An 18,230-nucleotide genomic window follows, 5' to 3' on the forward strand; every position below is an offset into this window, starting at 1 on the left:
AGAGACTGATCCTCAACCTCACAAGCCAGATGTTCCTACTCATGACCTTAGTCTTACCAAATTCACACGCAACTGGCTAATAAATCAATATATCGATGTATTACTCTCTAATGGAGGAATTCAGAAATGCCCTTTCTAGAGCTTGGAGTCCTTGTGCTTCCTCTCCCTGGGTGATCCCCTTCCCACCACCACTGTGTTTAGGAAAGGAAGCTGAGTTATCCACGAGAAGGCTCCTGAGCTCAAAATCACAGCAAGGAGAGCAGAACGGTGTGGGAGGGTTCTGTGCAATGGAACTTGCCCTCAACAAACAGGGAACCTCTTCCTGGTGTTCAAAACACCCTGATCCTTGGCATGCAGGGCCTCTCCCTTAGACAGGGCACACATGCCGACTCTGGGCTCTCTGGACACCAATCTTCAGTGAGGATCCCTCCCCTGTTCCACTGACAGATACTTCGCTTTATCTGGCCGTAAAGTTCCTCCCTGTGTGGTAATTTAATTAGTCAGATTCTCACCACACTAGATGCTCCTCACAGCCACAATCTGTAATGACTGAGAGGAGAGAACACCAAACAAAAAAGATCAATTCCAGGAGTCTGCACTGGACGTTTTCAATCAAGTTGGCTAACTAGCTGTCGAGGTAATGTTTGAAGCTAAAGGGTGAGAGGAGCCCGTGGAAGAGACTTTCTCATCTCCCAAAAAGGGGTGGTTTCTCCTCAATGTGCAAAACGGAGGCAGGATGCTTCCAAAAGTTCACGCAAGGATGTGGGGGGGAATCTACTAGTCTTCTTAAGCCTTGAATTACGCATGAGTAAAGAGACAGACAAAGAGATGCTTTGATCATGTGGCCTTTCATTTGCCAGAGTGCATTCTCATTGTATACCCAGGAGGCTGTGGTGGCTTCATAAGACAGGTTAGGTAGCAAGCCAGTTGGTAGGGGCTTAGAGAATTTGTCTGGAAGCCACATCTGCAAAGCAAACAGGCCATTTTTTACCTAGACTGAAGGTTTCTGGAAGTGACAAACATCGAGGGAGCAAGGGAGGACTCTGTCCATCACTATGGGATTACTGAGGGTGGGAGCCAGGTCTAATTTATCTCTGAATCATGCAGATGCCCAAGAGGAGGAGCAACCCAAGACGAGTGTTCAAAATGTTTACTAAATGCATGGGCAGCGAGTTTTCAGTTCCATGTCAAAGATGCTAAGTTCATGCCTGGCTGTGATTCCCTTAGAAGCCCCCGGCTTCCCTCTTGTTTCACGACTAGTGACTGTACCAACCAACTGATACACCTGCCCTTGTGGCATCTAGGCCCTGGAAGAGGGTGATAACTGACGAGCAAAAACTACAGAGAAAAAAAATTTTTTTAAACCCAGGGATTTAGTTGGAAAGAGAAGAAGCTGAATTGATACATAAGAGAAGGAGAGGCTGGAAATCAAGGTGGAGTAAGATGTGGCCCACACCTCAGAGCATAAATACCCTGCCTTGCAAGCTGCAGGCACTCTCCATCATCCCTTTTTTAAAAATATTGCTTTTCACTGTAGACACTCACCTTTGTCTTATCTGATCCATTTGTACAGGAATAAACAGGCTTCCAAGAACAGTTAAGTACCAATGTGCTTCTTAGGGGAGAAGAGCAAAAGGTTAGCAAATTCCAGAGATGGGTAACATGCCTCCTTGGTCAAGTCTGGCAAAATGAAATGTCTCAAATTCCAAAAGAATGAAAATCTTCTCATGTGGCTGCCACTTTGGGCTTTGCTTTTTCTTATTCCTTTTGCTGCTGTTGCTTTTATAGGCAAGTGCTCCTTTGGGGAACTGTTTAAGCATGCAGTTAATTACACTTCATTTTGGAAGAGTGTGGGTTTTCCCCCATAGCACAGAGATGGGTAACACGCCTCCTTGGTCAAGTCTGGCAAAACGAAATGTCTCTTTTTCTGAAATTCCTCAGTGATGTTACTTTTATCTGGCCTTATTAAAATGGAAAGAACTTCCCCTATTTGTGTCCCATTCTTCTATTTATCAGACTTGGGATAGATTGTGCCTTTCCACTCAATCTGGACAATGAACTGAGTTTCATTTTTATTTATGGCTTCATAAATCCGTTTCACTTGCTGCTTTTCATGCCCCAGTTCCACGCTGTTGTGTTGGGATTTCCCACCCTGCCAGGCAATTAAACCAAAAACTCATGGAAAAGAAATTTCTTTACAAAACTCTTTTAAATCCAAAAATACACATAATCATCTCCATTTCAGGTCCAATATGTTTGAGGGATGGGGACTTTAAGTCTTCATTTTGAACACCCAACTCTCCAGATTAATTCTTTCTTTGTCACAGCCAATGTCTTGTTAGAATTCGAAAGGTTAGTTCAAAATGCCAGGATGGAAAACACACTTAATTTCAAACACTGTTTCCAGAACAGGTGCCAGGCCTGTGAGAAGATACTACACTGGCCGTGTGGCTGATGGGCTTGAGCAACGGCAGGCGGTTCACACACCACGATCACCTGAGCTCAGAGCAGGATAAGCCCAGAAATCCGGAGCAGCAGTAATAGTTCCGTGTTCTATGCTGGATTCAACATGAAACAACCAACAAACAAAAAAACAGCCAAATCCAACCGCACAGACCTACAGCATTAAAGGAAGGGTGAAGAAATGTACTCCCCTTTCTCAGTATGTGCCAACCTCAGAGGAAATTACTGCTCTTTCTCTAAACACTCAATAAAACAGCAGGTGTCTGCCTGATAAGGCTGCATCCAATACGATCCAACAATAGATCCAATCCCACTGAAAAAAAATGTAGGGGTTGGGTTCAGGTATAGCTCAATCTTGTTACACAGAACAGAAAGAAATCTAATAAAACTTTATTTAGAGACTCAGTAATCTAAATCTCATATTGCTCAGACACAAGCTAAGCTAAAGTTTACTCTGATGCCTCTGATGAGAGAGAGAGAGAGAGAGAGAGAGAGAGAGAGAGGCAAAAAAATGCTTAAATCTGGTCCTACCAGGCTGCATGCTACTTAAGACCAGGAACCATTGCTGGATCCTCTCTGTATCTAGTCCTCGGAAGGTGCTCCGTGTTTGTTACATTAATTTAGCTGAAGATCTTTACATATGAGGTGAGCAGGCTGCTTCAGTCACGAGGGTTGACGCCGATGCTCTGGCTTAACTGCAAAGAGCTTCCCTTCCTCCCTGTGTGTGGAGCCTGGGAAAAGATACACTAGAAAGCAAGACTTTGTAAGTGTGTGTACTGCATGATGTTGACACGGCTGACATGAGTGTTTGGATCCAGCTGGCAGGTATCTCCCTGGAGTGGAGGTGGGTGGATCAGAATGTGATAAGAATGTCACCAACCATTAGGATCATTCACCTCCCTTTGCAAACCACATGACCTTCTGGCTTCAAAGGTACTGCCTAGTAGGGAGAAGACAGAGCTAACGTGACTTAGCAGTTACTATTATTATGGAAAATTAATAACTGGATTTTTTATTTACATCACAATCTTCTGAAACTTTGCTCATGTGGATCCATCCTCCTGAACTTGATGAATTCTGGTGAATCAAGTTCTAGACCTGGCCAAGACGGGTTCTAGAGCCCAAATTGTGCTACACATAGCAGGGGTATAATGTCATGGAACTTCCTGCCTCAGCAGCCAGCCAGCCCGCTCTTAAACTTTCTAGTGTTACATAACCTCTCAGGAAGCCCTTAATTCTACCTCAGGGATACTGCATAGTAAAAGGAGCAAGAGAAATATTAGCTAGAATAGCACTTTCTCTATCCCACTCGATTACTAAATTGCACTGAAAGTAAAATCCCTTAAAGAACAAAATGGTGCTTGCAAAGAAATTTTTTAAAATCCCTTTCCTTAATAACACCAAACAGAGATGAGCCTGAACCAACATAGAGACTCAAGGCCATTTTCACGACGTTGCTCGGGTTGTATACTATACAAGAGCAACCATCAAAGGCATCGTTCATTCAGAAACATTATTATAGATTTTTGTATTTACTAGTCAATAGTACTAAATGCCTAAGGAAAGGTCTTTTCCTCTCTCTCTCTCTCTCTTTTTTTTTTTTTTTTTCCTTTTTTGGCTGCATCCAGGGCATATGGAAGTTCCTAAGCCAGGGATCAAATTCTAGCTGCAGCTGTGATCTACACCACAGCTGTAGCAAAGCTGGATCCTTAACCCACTATGCCACAGCAAGAACTGTGTGGCGTTCCTTTCTCTAAGGCTGCCTTTTTCTAAACTGCACGAAGATACCAGTAAAGGCTAGTAGCAGCTCTCTAGAAACCCACCTCTAGTAAAATGACAAGGCAGCCAGCATCCTTTTTATTTCTATTCCTATATTTACCTTTGGTTATTTTTATATTTATGTTTATGTATATATATAATATACACAAGACGCTCCTCCGTGTGCCCCACCCAATCATAATCCTTTCCTTCCCCCAAAGTAACAATTATCCTCTTATAGTTATCACTTCTTTGCATTTTAAGAATCATTTTATCACCAAACGTGATCTCTAGGGACTATTATTTAGACATGCCCTTAAAATTTTTACTATCTTTTTCCGTTATTTTAATCTATGGGTTTCTCCTCCATCACTTTCCTTTCTTTATAAATTATCTGTTGAAGAATTTGGGCAATCTGACATATAGTTTCCCGATGTCTTGACGTTGCCGACTGCATACTCAGGAGGAAGTTCAACATGCTCCTCTGTCTTCTGTAGTTCCTGCAAATTACAAGCTCAGTTCACTTAAATTTTGGACCCCTTTTGGACCCCTTCCTGAAGACTGTAGGTGGTGTTTCGCAGTACTATAGGAGGACCACACCTCTGCTCGTCCTTCTTTTTGTGATCTCAGCAGTCATTGATGTTTAATGCTTATATCCATCCAGAAGGGGTTGCAAAATGGCGTCTAATTCCATCATTTTTTTTCATTCTGGAGCTGGAATCATTTTATAAGGACTCTGCCCCTCATGTACTATTGGATACCCAGTGATACAGTTCATATAAAGGTCAGTATAAATAAGCTGATAAACTGATCATGTAAAAACTATAACAATCATTATGGTTCAAGATAATGAACTAGTTCTCCAAAATTCTCTGAAGGTGATTAATTCTTTTCAATATCATTATCAAATCATGTATTAAACATATATGATGGGTTTCAATTTTTCTTATTATTGAGGATCAAATTTCCCATCTTTGGCCAACAGGAGGTTCTGTGTCCTCCTGACATGACCCTAGAAGTCTTGGATTGCTTCCTTGTTATCTAAAATGTTCCAGCCCAGAGTTCCCATCGTGGCGCAGTGGTTAACGAACCTGACTAGGAACCATGAGGTTGCCGGTTAGGTCCCTGCCCTTGCTCAGTGGGTTAACGATCCGGCGTTGCCGTGAGCTGTGGTGTAGGTTGCAGACGTGGCTCAGATCCCACGTTGCTGTGGCTCTGGCGTAGGCTGGTGGCTACAGCTCCAATTCGACCCCTAGCCTGGGAACCTCCATGTGCCGAGGGAGCGGCCCAAAGAAATAGCAAAAAAAAAAAAAAAAATGTTCCAGCCCAATTCTGTAAACTTCCTGCCCCAGACTTATTTCTCCAAGAAGCCCTAATTTACTTTACAGAACAACAGCATTTCAAAACCACAGTCTGAGTGCTAGAGATGCTCTTTGCTAAATTAGACATCATTACTAGGACTTTTTAGTGGAATAAACTAGGAAATGTTATTGATTCAAAAAATGAAAACAACTCATAAATGCATATTGACACTTTCTATTCAAATTCAGTACTACAGAGTTTTTACTTAACCACTTCTCTACAACATCAGAATCTTCTTTCTTCCATTCTGAGAATTCCGGTTCTTAAAAGTAGAGAGGCTGACAGAATTAGAATGTCTCACAATGACCTATTTGTTTTATCCCACATTACACAGAAACAATCTCAGAATGAAAACGCTAATATCACCACCACTGTGACTACCAAAAATATTTTAAAATTTCTGTATATGTTCTCCCTGCTTTACCAATTAAAAAAATAGATCCATTAGAGTTTCCGTTGTGGTTCAGCAGGTTAAGAACCCGACACAGAGTCCGTGAGGATGTGGGTTCGATCCTTGGACTTGCTCAGTGGGTTAAGGATCCAGCATAGGTCACAGACATGGCTCAGATCCCACTTTGCCATGGCTGTGGCATAGGCTGGGCAGCTGCAGCTCTGATTCGACCCTTAGCCTGGAAACTTCTGTATGCTGCAGGTGTGGCTCTTAAGGAAAAAAAAATCTATTACAGCTACACTAACAAAGCTTACAGTCATTACACACTATATTCTCTTCCCCTTAGTCCTCCTTTAGTCCTGGTTCTACAGGCAACTACTTACTTAAGGCTTAAGTTCTCACGTCGGTGTCTTTCTCATCACCTCAGTCATCTACAATGATTCTCTAGCAGATTTCTCAGGAAGAGCTCATGGGAACAATTCTCCCTGAACACTCACATGCTGATGACTATCTGTGCCCTTTATACTTAAAAAGTTAGCTTTGTTGGATATAAAATCCTTGACTCACTTCTTCTATCCTTATTTTAAACACAGTTGACCTTGAACAAGACAAGGGTTGGGGGCTTGACCCTCCTCACAACCCAAAATTCAGGTATAATTATGTTGCACCCTCCATATCCACAGTTACTCCCTATCCACAGTTCCACGTCTACAGACTCAGCCAACCATGGAAGAGGGTAGTACTCAGTACTTACTACTGAAAAACACGTGTCGGTGGGCCCACAGAGGTCAAACCCATGTTGTTCAAGGGTCAACTCGGTTGTTTCCTTGTTTTCCCCTTGTTACATACTGTTGCTAAAAAATGACTCTGGGTAAACTCTTCTCCTTTTACAAGTCACGTGTCCTTTTTCATGTAGCAATTCAAAGTATTTTTTCCTTTTCTTCTTGTTAATCATACTGCCATGTTATCAGGTATGCAGTGTGCTCTTTCTATATTTAGCTTTTTTTAATTTTCAGGAAAATTTTCTTGCATTAGTTTTATAGTTTAATTGCTTTGCTTTGGGGTTTTTTTTGTGTGTGTGTGGTTTCTTACCAACCATATATCCAATATCCTTTGCCTCCTTCAATGTTTGGCACTTTCTCTTGAACCCTTTTTCTCTCTCCCTTAATTTTTTATTTGCAAAATTTTCTGACATTCAGTTTCCAGTTCCACATGTAAGGAGCTTAGAAGTCACCACTCCATCCTATCAATAATTAAAATTCTTAACAGACTGAAAACCCAGCTCTTCTTAGATTTGTAAAAGAGGGGTGAGGACACAAGGCAAATTGCTGCCCCCAAGAATGGAGAGACAGACAAGCGAATACAGGGAGTCATGGCTTAGCAGAGCAGAAATTCACAAATGCAAGACTCACAGGTGGGAACCAAGGCTATGGTAGGAAAACTTGAACTGAAATTGACAAAGTGATAGAGGCTCAGTGTGGACAAACCTGAGAGTTAAAAACTCCAGGATGACCAGGTGGGATTCATCCCAGGTACACAAGGATGGTTCAACCTTTGCAAATCAATCAACATCATACACCACATTAACAAAATAAAAGTAAAAAACCACATGATCATCTCAAGAGATGCAGAGAATGCATTTGACAAAGTACAACATCCATTCATGATCAAAACTCTTACCAAAGTGGGTATAGAGGGAACATACCTTAACATAATTAAAACCACTTATGACAAACCCACAGCAAATATAACACTCAATGGCGAAAAGCTGAAAGCCTTCCCACTAAAATCTGGACCAAGACAAGGATGCCCACTCTCACCACTGTTATTCAACATAGTACTGGAAGTCCTAGCCACAGCAATCAGACAAACAAAAGAAATTTTAAAAAACTCCAGGAGACTCAGTCATTGGGGTCCCCTACAATATCCTGAGATTTACCTTCAGAAACTCAACCAAGTTCCCATAGTAAATATCAGAGGAAAATTCCCTCATGTTTCCATGCTCCTAACAAGGGTAGAGGGAAAGGAACCATTTTGAAATACTCCAGGGCATTCTGTTCTTATCAAGACCATCCCTCAAGGGAAACTAGTGAATCATAGCCTAACAGTCTGGAATATAATCAGAGCCTAACTGATCTGGGCAAGGAAAACAGCCAACTCCAGTCTCCTCTAGCCCATCATGTGGGAGAATGGAAATATATAACTCCAATCCACTGTAGCCATCCTGGCCTACCTAAAGGAGTTGGGAAAAAACTAAGAAACTCATCAAGTTCACAATTCAGAGGCACAGTTTTACTAAAAGGGTGAGATCTAATCACAGGACTGTGCTCCCTCTCCCCATACCTCCCAATGACATTACTAAAGGCCTATTTACAGCAGGTCTTTTTACACAGTACATCACATCTGGCTAGCAAGAAAAAATTACAAGGCATACCAAAAGGCAAAAACATCATTTGAAAACACAGAGCAAGCAACAGAATAAAGATGTTGGCATTCTTATATTGGGAATTTAAAACAAGCATGATTAACATGGTAAGGACTCTGATGGGTAAAGCAGACAACACGGAAGAACAGATGGACAATGTATGCAGAGGAACCATGAGGTTGCGGGTTTGATCCCTGCCCTTGCTCAGTGGGTTAAGGATCTGGCATTGCCGTGAGCTGTGGCGAAGGTTGCAGACGTGGCTTGGATCTTGCGTTGCTGTGGCTCTGGCATAGGCCAGCGGCTACAGCTCCGATTCGACCCCTAGCCTGTGAACTCCATATGCCACAGGAGCGGCCCAAGAAATGGCAAAAAAAAAAAGACATTAAAAAAAAAAGTGAAAGATTAAAAAAAGAAAGACTTCCTCAAACAAACACAAAATTGAGGGAATGGCTCAACATTCAAAAATCAATTAATGAATCAATCATAACAAGAGGCTAAAAAAGAAAATTCACATGACGATATTGAGAGACAGAAAAAAGCATTTGACAAAATCTATCCCACATTCTTAAAGACTCACAGTGAAGTAGGAATAGAGGGGAGCTTCCTCAACTTGATAAAGCACATTTACAAAAAGTCTACAGTGAGGCATAAATTAGGAGTTTGGGATTAGCATATACATTCTAATACATATAAAATAGATAACCAACAAAGACCTACTATGGGAGTTCCCGTTATGACTCATCAGGTTAAGAACCTGACTAGTATTCATGAGGATTCGGGTTTGATCCTGGGCCTCACTCAGTGGGTTAAGGATCCAGGGTTGCTGTGGTGTAGGTCACAGACATGTCTCAGAGATCTGGCATTGCTGTGTCTGTGGCTGGCTGCTGCAGCTCCGATTCTCCCCACCCCACCCCAAAGCCTGGGAACGTCCATATGCAACAGGTGCAGCCCTAAAAAGAAAAAAAATAAGGAAAAGACCTGCTGTGTAGCACAGGGAACTATACTCCATATTTTTTTTTTTTATTTGTCTTTTTAGGGCCGCACCTGTGCATATGTAAGTTCCCAGGCTAGGATCGTATCAGAGTTGTAGCCACTGGCCTGCACCACAGCCACAGCAATGCTGGATTTTTAACCCACTGAGCAAGGCCAGGGATTGAACCCACATCCTCGTGGATGCTAGTTGGGTTCATTACCCCTGAACCATGATGGGAACTCCTATACTCAATATTTTTAATAACCTATAAGGGAAAAGAAACTGAAAAAGAATATCTGAGTGTATATGTGTGTGGGGGGTGTGAATCATTGTGCTGTAAGCTGAAACTAACATGACACTGCAAATAAATTATACTTCAATTAAAAAAGAGAGAGATGAGGAGTTCCCATCGTGGCGCAGTGGAAATGAATCTGACTAGGAACCATGAGGTTGCAGGTTCGATCCCTGGCCTCACTCACTGGGTTAAGGATCCAGTGTTGCCATGAGCTGTGGTGTAGGTCACAGACACAGCTCAGATCCTGCGTTGCTGCGGCTGTGGTGCAGGCCGGCAGCTGTAGCTCCAATTTGACCCCTAGCCTGGGAACCTCTATATGCCGGGAGTGTGGCCCTAAAAAGCAAAAAAAAAACAAAAGAGAGATGAAAGCAAATAAAGTACTCCTGTAGGGGGAAAAAAATGTAAAGCTAACATCATACTTAATGGTGAGAAGTTCACAGATTTTACACTAAGATCAGGTACAAGAAAAGGAAACAACAGGTATGCAGATTGGAAAGAAGAAATAAAACTGTGTGTGTTCACAGATGACATGATAGGCTATGGAGAAAATGTGAAAGAATTAGCAACAACAACAACAACAAAAAGCCCTCTTAGAACTAATAGGTGATTATAGCGAGACTTCAGGATACAATTTCCTGTATACCAGCAATGAGTGAGTAAAATTTTTAAATTAAAAAATACACAATACCATTTACATTAACACACCCTCCATGAGATATTTTGGTATAAAGTGAACAAAAAGACAAAGACAAGATTTTGTACGAGGAGAACTATAAAATTCTGATGAGCAAAGTCAAAGAACTAAATGGAGAGGTAATTCAAGTTCATGGATAGGAAGACTAAATACTGTCAAGATGTCAGTTCTTGGGAGTTTCTGCTGTAGCGCAGTGGGTTAATGATCCAGCTTGTCTCTGCAGTGTTGCCAGTTCACTCCTGGTGGCCCAGCACGGTTAAGGATCTGGTATTGCTGCAGCTGTGGCATAGGTTGCAGCTGCAGCTCTGATTCCATCCTTGGCCCAGAAACCTCCATATGCCACGGGTGCAGCTGAAAAAGGAAAAAAAAAAAAATGATGTCAGTTCTTTCCACTTTGATTTATACACTCAATGCAATCACAATCAGAACCTTAGCAAATTATTTTGTGGGTATCGACAATTGAATCTAAAATTTATATGGGAAGGCAAAAGACCCCAAATAGCCAAGAGAATGCTGAAGAAGGACAAAGTTAAACAACTGACACTACCCAGTTTGATGATTTACTACGAAGCTACACTAATCCAGGCAGTGTGGTGTTAGTGAAAGAAATGAGCAAACAGATTATTGATCAGAATAGAGACCCAAGAATCAGAACCACATAAATACAGTCAACTGATTTTTGACAAAGAAGCCAAAATAATACAATGGAGTCTTTTCAACAAATTGGTGCTGGAACCGAACACGAAAAAAAAAAAAAAAAATGAATCTAGACACAGACTTTACACCCCTCACCAAAATTAACTCAAAATGGCTAACAGGCCTAAATGTAAAACAAAAAACTATAGAAGACAACACGGAATGAAAACCTAGATGAACTTAGGTATGGAAATGACTGTTTATTTATTTATTTTTCTGGTTATAGCCACACCTGTGGCATATGGAAGTTCCTGGGCTAGGGGGCTGAATCAGAGCTACAGTTGCCAGCCTATGCCACAGCCACAGCAACACCAGACCTGAGCTGCATCTGCGACCTACACCGCTTCTTGCAGCAATGCCAGATCCTTAAGCCACTGAGGAAGGTCAAGGATTGAACTCACATCCTCACAGACAATATGTCAGGTTCTTAACTCTCTGAGCCACAACAGGAACTCTCAAAGAACACTTAAACTCAACAGGAAAAAAAGAATAACCCAAGTAAAAAAATGGGCCAAAAACCTTAACAGGCACCGCACCGAAGATACACAGATGGCACATAAGCACATGAAAAGATGCTCCTCGTCCTATGCCATCAGGGAAATGCAAATTAAAACAACACGATACCACCACACACCTATTAGAATGGCCAAAATCTGGGACTCTGACCCCACCAAACACTGATGAGGACGTGGAGCAATGGGAACCCTCATGCGCTGGGGGTGGGGATGAAAACAGTACGGCCACTTTGGAAAACCATTTGACAATTTCTTACCATACTAAACTATTTCTACCATACAATCCAGCAATCATGCTCCGTAGTATTTATCCAAATGAACTGAAAACTTAGGGCCACATAAAAACCTACACATGGATACTTGTAGCAGCTTTCGTCATGATGGCCCAACCATCCTGGAAGCAACCAAGATGCCCTTAAGCAGATGCATCGATAAGGAAACTGTGGTGTGTCCAGACGATGGAAAAGCCTTCAGCATTAAAAAGAAATGAGCTATCAAACCATGAAGACATGGAGGAGTCCTAAAGGCACATTTCTAAGTGAAAGACGCCAACCCGAAAGGCTGCCTAATGTATGACTCCCGCTATGACATCCTAAAAAGAACAAAATGAAGACACTAAAATGTTCAGTGGTTGCCAGGTGTCAGGGATGGGAGGAGGTGGGGAAGGATAAACAGGCCGTTACACAGAGTATTTGGCGGGAGTGGGGGGTGGGGGGGTGCAGTGAAACTACTCTATACCGTAATGATGGGTACACATCATTTATAGATTAGTCCAAACCCATAGAAAGTATGACACTAAGAGTGAAGCATAATATGAACTTGGACTTAGGGTGATAATGATGTGTCAAAGTAGGCTGGTCAACTGTAATGAATGTACCAGCTCTGGTGGGGTATGTTGACCGGGGTGGGGGGCGGGGCGGGGCAGCTATGTATGTGCGAGGGCAAAGGGCATTTGTGAATTCTCTGTAATTTCCTCTCAGTTTTGCTGTGAACCTGAAATTACACAAAACGTCTTAATTGTAAAAAATTTTGTGGTTTTTCATTTTCACTTTATATTTCACTTAAAGTATTATCTGTTGTGTTTATTCCATCTTTTGGTCCTCCTAGTTTAGTCTTCATTTCTTTTTCTTTTTTTCTTTTTTTGTCTTTTTGCCTTTTCCAGGGCTGCACCCATGGCATATGGAGGTTCCCAGGCTAGAGGTCTAATCAGAGTTGTAGCTGCTGGCCTACCCCAGAGCCACAGCAACTCGGGATTCGAGCCTCATCTGCAACCTACACCACAGCTGGATCCTTAACCCACTGAGCAAGGCCAGGGATCGAACCTGCAACCTTGTGGTTCCTAGTCAGATTCGTTAACCACTGAGCCACGAAGGGAACTCACAGTCTTCATTTCTGAAATGCTTTTTTTCTTTTAAGTCATTCCTGAGTTGTCACCACAATCCTGAGTTTCCTAACTAAGGTTTATGCTGTTCTTTCAGGTCTTACCCAGTTCTCTTAATGTCTTTCAGTTCGTTTTGAGACTGTAAATTAATCTTGATCTGTTTTGTGAGACCATCGTCCTGGAATGTCTTCATTGTCTGTAAGGATATTATTCTATTCCCAATTCTCTTTTTCCTTATAATAACTTTGTATGGGATTTGATTCTCTGTATATTTTTGTGTGAAATTACTTTCCCTCAACTATGAGAATTAAGTCGGTTAAATTTTAAAAGTCTCCAACTTTGCAAAGCTCCCTCTTCTGTTGTTCTATGACATGTTAAAATAAAAAACAAAAAACAAAAACGTGTGACATCTTGCTTCTGCGATGTCCTGGCCGCGCCTCCCTTCCTTTGAATTGGACCCTTCTCTTATCCTAACCCTGCTCAGCTCTGATTCCATTCCCAACAACTTCTCTATGGTGTAGGCCCTGCACTAGACAGTGGCAGCAGGTCAATTTTGAGAGTTCAAGGAGTTGCCCCTTCAATCCCTTGTATCGCAAGCTCTTTGAACTTCCCAAGTGCTGGAGCGGGCAATACACCTTTACCTTCAGCTGCTCTTCTCAGCCCGGCCCACTGAATTTCCTAGTGGGTAGCAGTTGGCTGGCTGGCATCCTCCTGCTCTCGGGTCCAGTCCGAAGGTACACTTTTGCTTCCTTTTGTTTCCCACAGACGCACTTATCATGCACGTCTTGAGGTTCTGGGTGTTTTGTCTCCAACTGCCTGCATTTTGGGCTTCCTGGTATCTCGTTACCTAGGTTTGTTGTAAATGTCATCTAAGAATTTTTTATTTTGTTTTGCCTAATTGCCCTGTACAATTTTATATGGGGTTATGTGAGTAGGATGCTACTGCCATCGTCACCACCGGCTTCCCAGGATCATCACCATCTTTTCATTCAAGCTAATTTTTGCTTTTTACTTCCTCCTGATTCCTTTCTTTAGCTGTCACAGGAAGAACCTGGCCTCAGTTTGTAGAGTGTCTGTATTAGAGTGAGTGTGAGTGTGTGTGTTGAGGAGAGAGATGTGTGGAGAGAAGGTCGGCAATGAGTAGAGGGTGCTAATTGGGGGCAGAACTGCAAAAAGGTGACAAGGTTCCTGCCCTTAGGAGTTTATAACCTAAGAATCCAACCCACACCTGCTTCCTGAAGCAGAAGGACAGCCACCCAGTTTTCAATCACAGCCCAACCGGGGCAGAGCAACTTCTCGGGACTTTAGTTCCTACCCTCGTACAACACAGAGCATGTCACTGGCCTGTCCGGTTGTGAAGGGTGTGGGGAAGAAATGAAATTATGGGATGTATACGTAATCTGGTCACCAGCGGCCAGTGTCCTTCGAGAGGGTGGGGATATGTGCTGGGTTTCCTCTTGGTCTCTGCTCTTCAAGGCCTCAGACAGCGCTTGACACATTCTGAGTACTCAGTGTTTGCACCTTGGGAGAAGTTCTAACAGCCCTATTTCGTGATCAGTACTTTTAAAAGCTCCTTGGCCTCATCAGCGATGACAAGAGTTAATCAGCCCACATTTAGGGCTGGAGAGGCTGGCCTCAAAAAAGACCCTCCACGCCCAAGAAATGGCCTTCACTCCAAAAGTCAACCGTCAGAAGACAGGGAAGAGCTGAGTCTTTAAAATGCATTTTTTATTATTCAGCCTTTAGCAGAAATGTCACCTTTCTAAAGCAAGCTGTTATCATGCGCTCACCGTGCCAAACAGGCGCCTCTGAGGAGCAGGATTTTATCTCAACATTTTTAGTGATTTGTGTTTCTCTTTCAAGGAGCTCCATGCCTTAAGGCGCCTGAAACACTAACAGCACAAGAAGGTAAGGTTGCAGGAGGAGCGGACTCCGACAACGTGAAACAGGGATTTTTGCAAAACGGGGCCAGGATCGGCATCAAAGCTCTAGTCTGCAGTCACCCTGCCCCGTAATTCATGTCCTCTCAGTGCAGCTCATTGTTTTCCGGTGGGCTCCTTGGTTGAGACCATATTCTCAAAGAAACTCCGTGTTGTGACAGGGCCCCCATTAGCGGGCTCGGCCACATGACAGGCCTCGAAGCAGCCAGCACAACTGCCGGCAACGCTTGCCAATAAGCCAGATGCTGCCACATATTGGCATCTGGGTCCTGGAATAGCAACCATGTTCTCAGTCTGGCTAGGGATTCTGACCCCAGCTTCGGAAGGAGACAAAGGAAGGAAAGAGAGAGCCGGAGCAAGCGGAGGGAGGGCAGACCGTGCAAGAGTCCCTGGGTGATTCCCCCCCATGGATTTAGCCTCCACAACAAAAGGCTCATTGGAAAGCCGCTACCAGGGCTGCAAAGGGCGGGAGAGCTAGAGGTGGGGGGCGTACTAAGCCCAGGGCGCTCTTCTGGCACCTGGGAAGCGGGGGTGGTCGATGCAAAAGGAGGCAGCTGCGGCAGGCAGCAAGGCTCTCCCCAGCTCCCTCACACCACCAGAGCCCCCAGTGGAGACGGGCCACTGGGCAGAGCTTAAATCTGCGGCAGAGGGACGGCAAGTGGCAACACCAGGATGGCTGTCGCTTTCTGCTTTCTGGGTGCCAAGCCTGACTGGTGCCAGAAAGGCCAAAGAAACGGCAAGGCAAGATCTAGTCTGGCAATCGTGTGGGGAGCCTTACAATCGAGAAAGGCATGATCAGGGGTGTTTTGATCCCAGGAACAGGGTGCAGACTTCAAAGCCTTGAAGTGGCTTTTGATGCTGATACCAGCCTGAGTGGAGCTTCAGGTCCCGCTGGAGTCACATTAGGTGGAGGTAAGGCCCAGGGGGGTGGGTTGAATGGAGGTTAAGTTTAGGGTTTCAAGTGAGACATGAGAGAATAAAGAGCAGGCAGCAGTTCTTTCTTAAAACACCAAATTCTATCCAGCACCCCCCTTACCCACATCATGCTCGTCAAGAGTTGCTCAGGGCCTGACACTTGAAAGACAGCTGATAGAAGCAAGTGGGAGAGAGACCAACCCACGTGGTAGAAAAAGTCCCAGCCTCTGCAGTCAGAGGACTGGGGAAGATGTCCCAGAAGACATCTACCAGCAGGAGGGCTGATCCTCTTATAAGGGGCACACGGCCTTTATTCTGTCCACCAGATACCGTGTTCCCCTGACCAGAACCGTGTGGGGCTGCCTCTGGCCATACTGAGTGGGGAGAAAGGGGATTTAGTGGGACCCTCTGTCTACCACTGAAAAAAAATTGTGCAAAACATGTCCTGTCCATGGTGGCTTAAGCAATAGTGTCATTTTTTTCAAGAGAAGGACAGCACATTATTATTGAGGCTGAGCCCAGCATAGGAAGAGCATAGAGACAGATGAAGCAACTGCTGACACTGAAATCCTACCTACTGAAAACACAAAATTATCTAAACATCTTGGAGAGGCTCATAAGAGGTCAATCATATTTGGTTAAAATATACTTTACTAACCATCTCATCTAATAACCTTTGTGTCCTATAAAAAGAGAGCCTTCATTTAAAGTGAAAAATAGGAAAAGAGTGGGTCACACCCATTTCCCCTCGCCCCACATGTGCACACCCAGCCTTCAGGGAACAGATAATACATTTCACTTTATTCCTCTTGTGAAGCTTGGTGCCCTCTTTCCAAAGGCAAAACCAAGTCTCCTGAGACAGCATCCCCAGCTGAGTCCCTCAGCTCTAAAGAGAATACTGAGCAGCTCTTAATTCAATGAGAATATTCTGGTGTCTTTCTCAAACTTGCTTTAGATTCTTTACATTCAGATTTTAAATAATGCAGGGACTGAATGCTGAATTTCCATTGCGGCTCTGCTTAGGAATGAGCAAATGCCCAACAATATTCAATGAGTAATCAAAAGAGTTGTAACTATAACGTTTACTCTATTTCTAAATGGATGAGTTATTTGAATCTAGGTAACTGAGATGGAAGTTGCTGCGTCTCTTTAGGGACCAGAATCCATCCCCATCCTGTACTCCTTGTACCACCTCCTCCGAAGTTTCCTTTAGCCAAATGGCTATCTACCCCCCTTGCCTTCTTCCCTCCTCCTTGTGGTCCTCATTACCTATTTCCCCTGTTCTTCATTCTCATTGGCGAAGAAGCTCCTTGGGATAGCCTCCTGGGAAATACGCTAAGTGTTGGGAAATGTCTTCAGACTCAAAACACATACCAAGGGGAGGATGCTTATATTCATCCAAGGCAGAGGCAATACACTGACATTGAACTAAGCCAGCTTCTCAAACTTGATGGTGCGTCAGAATCACTTGGAAGGGCTTGCTAAAACAGATTGCTGGGCTAGCCCCCAGAGTTCTGATTCAGTAGATTTGGGATAGGGTTCAAGACTATGCATTTCTAACAAGTTCCAGGTGTTGCTAATGTTGGTTTTGGGACCCCCTTTTTTTCATTTCTCAGAAACTTTTTCATTTGGGAGTAATTTCAAACTTAAGAAGAGTAAAAATCACCTGTTCCCTTGATCCAGATTGGGATCATTTTTTGAGGACCATGGAGCTAAGCTGAATGTACGTCAAAGTTCTGGTACAAAGAGAGCAATAATCTGGCAACAGGTAAAGCCTTCCAAGAGCAAGAGCACCAAAGAGAAAGCAAAAAACCAGCTATTGAAAAGGTGGGCAGAAGTGTCACCAAATGATGAAAGAGAGCGAGATGGGACCCAGGGGTTTTCCGCTCAGAATAGTAAACCTCATTATCAACCAGTGGGGGGAACATGTAGGAACTCTCCTGATTTGTCTCTCTGGTGATTCCTTGGGGGTGATTTTACAAACAACAGATCTCTATCTCCTAGTATAAACTGGCTTCGAGAAAAAAGGAAAGCAATTATTTGATAGGGAAACTCTCCACTTGAGAGACATGGACAAGAGGATAGCTGTGCTCCCTCTTTTATATTCTACTGCCTGAACTCAGGACTTTATCTCTCGCCTGAATTTCTGCAGTAACTCCTAGCTGATCTCTCTGCCTCTTATCACTCTCTCTCCAATTTATTCTCCATTCTAACCCTAAAGTTATCTTTTTAACAGCAGGCTGCAATAATGTCATCTCTCTAAAGTCCCCTACAACTTGGAGAACAAAGTCCAAATGTCTCCATATGGCATTTAATCGGGCTCCAACCTACCTTTCAGATTCACGTACCCGCACACCAGCCCAAACAGAACATGCACAGCTTTACATTTTGCCAGCCCCATGCCTTTGTACACAATTGTTTT

Source organism: Phacochoerus africanus, chromosome 11 (assembly GCF_016906955.1).
Source record: "Phacochoerus africanus isolate WHEZ1 chromosome 11, ROS_Pafr_v1, whole genome shotgun sequence".
NCBI classification, from domain to species: domain Eukaryota; kingdom Metazoa; phylum Chordata; class Mammalia; order Artiodactyla; family Suidae; genus Phacochoerus; species Phacochoerus africanus.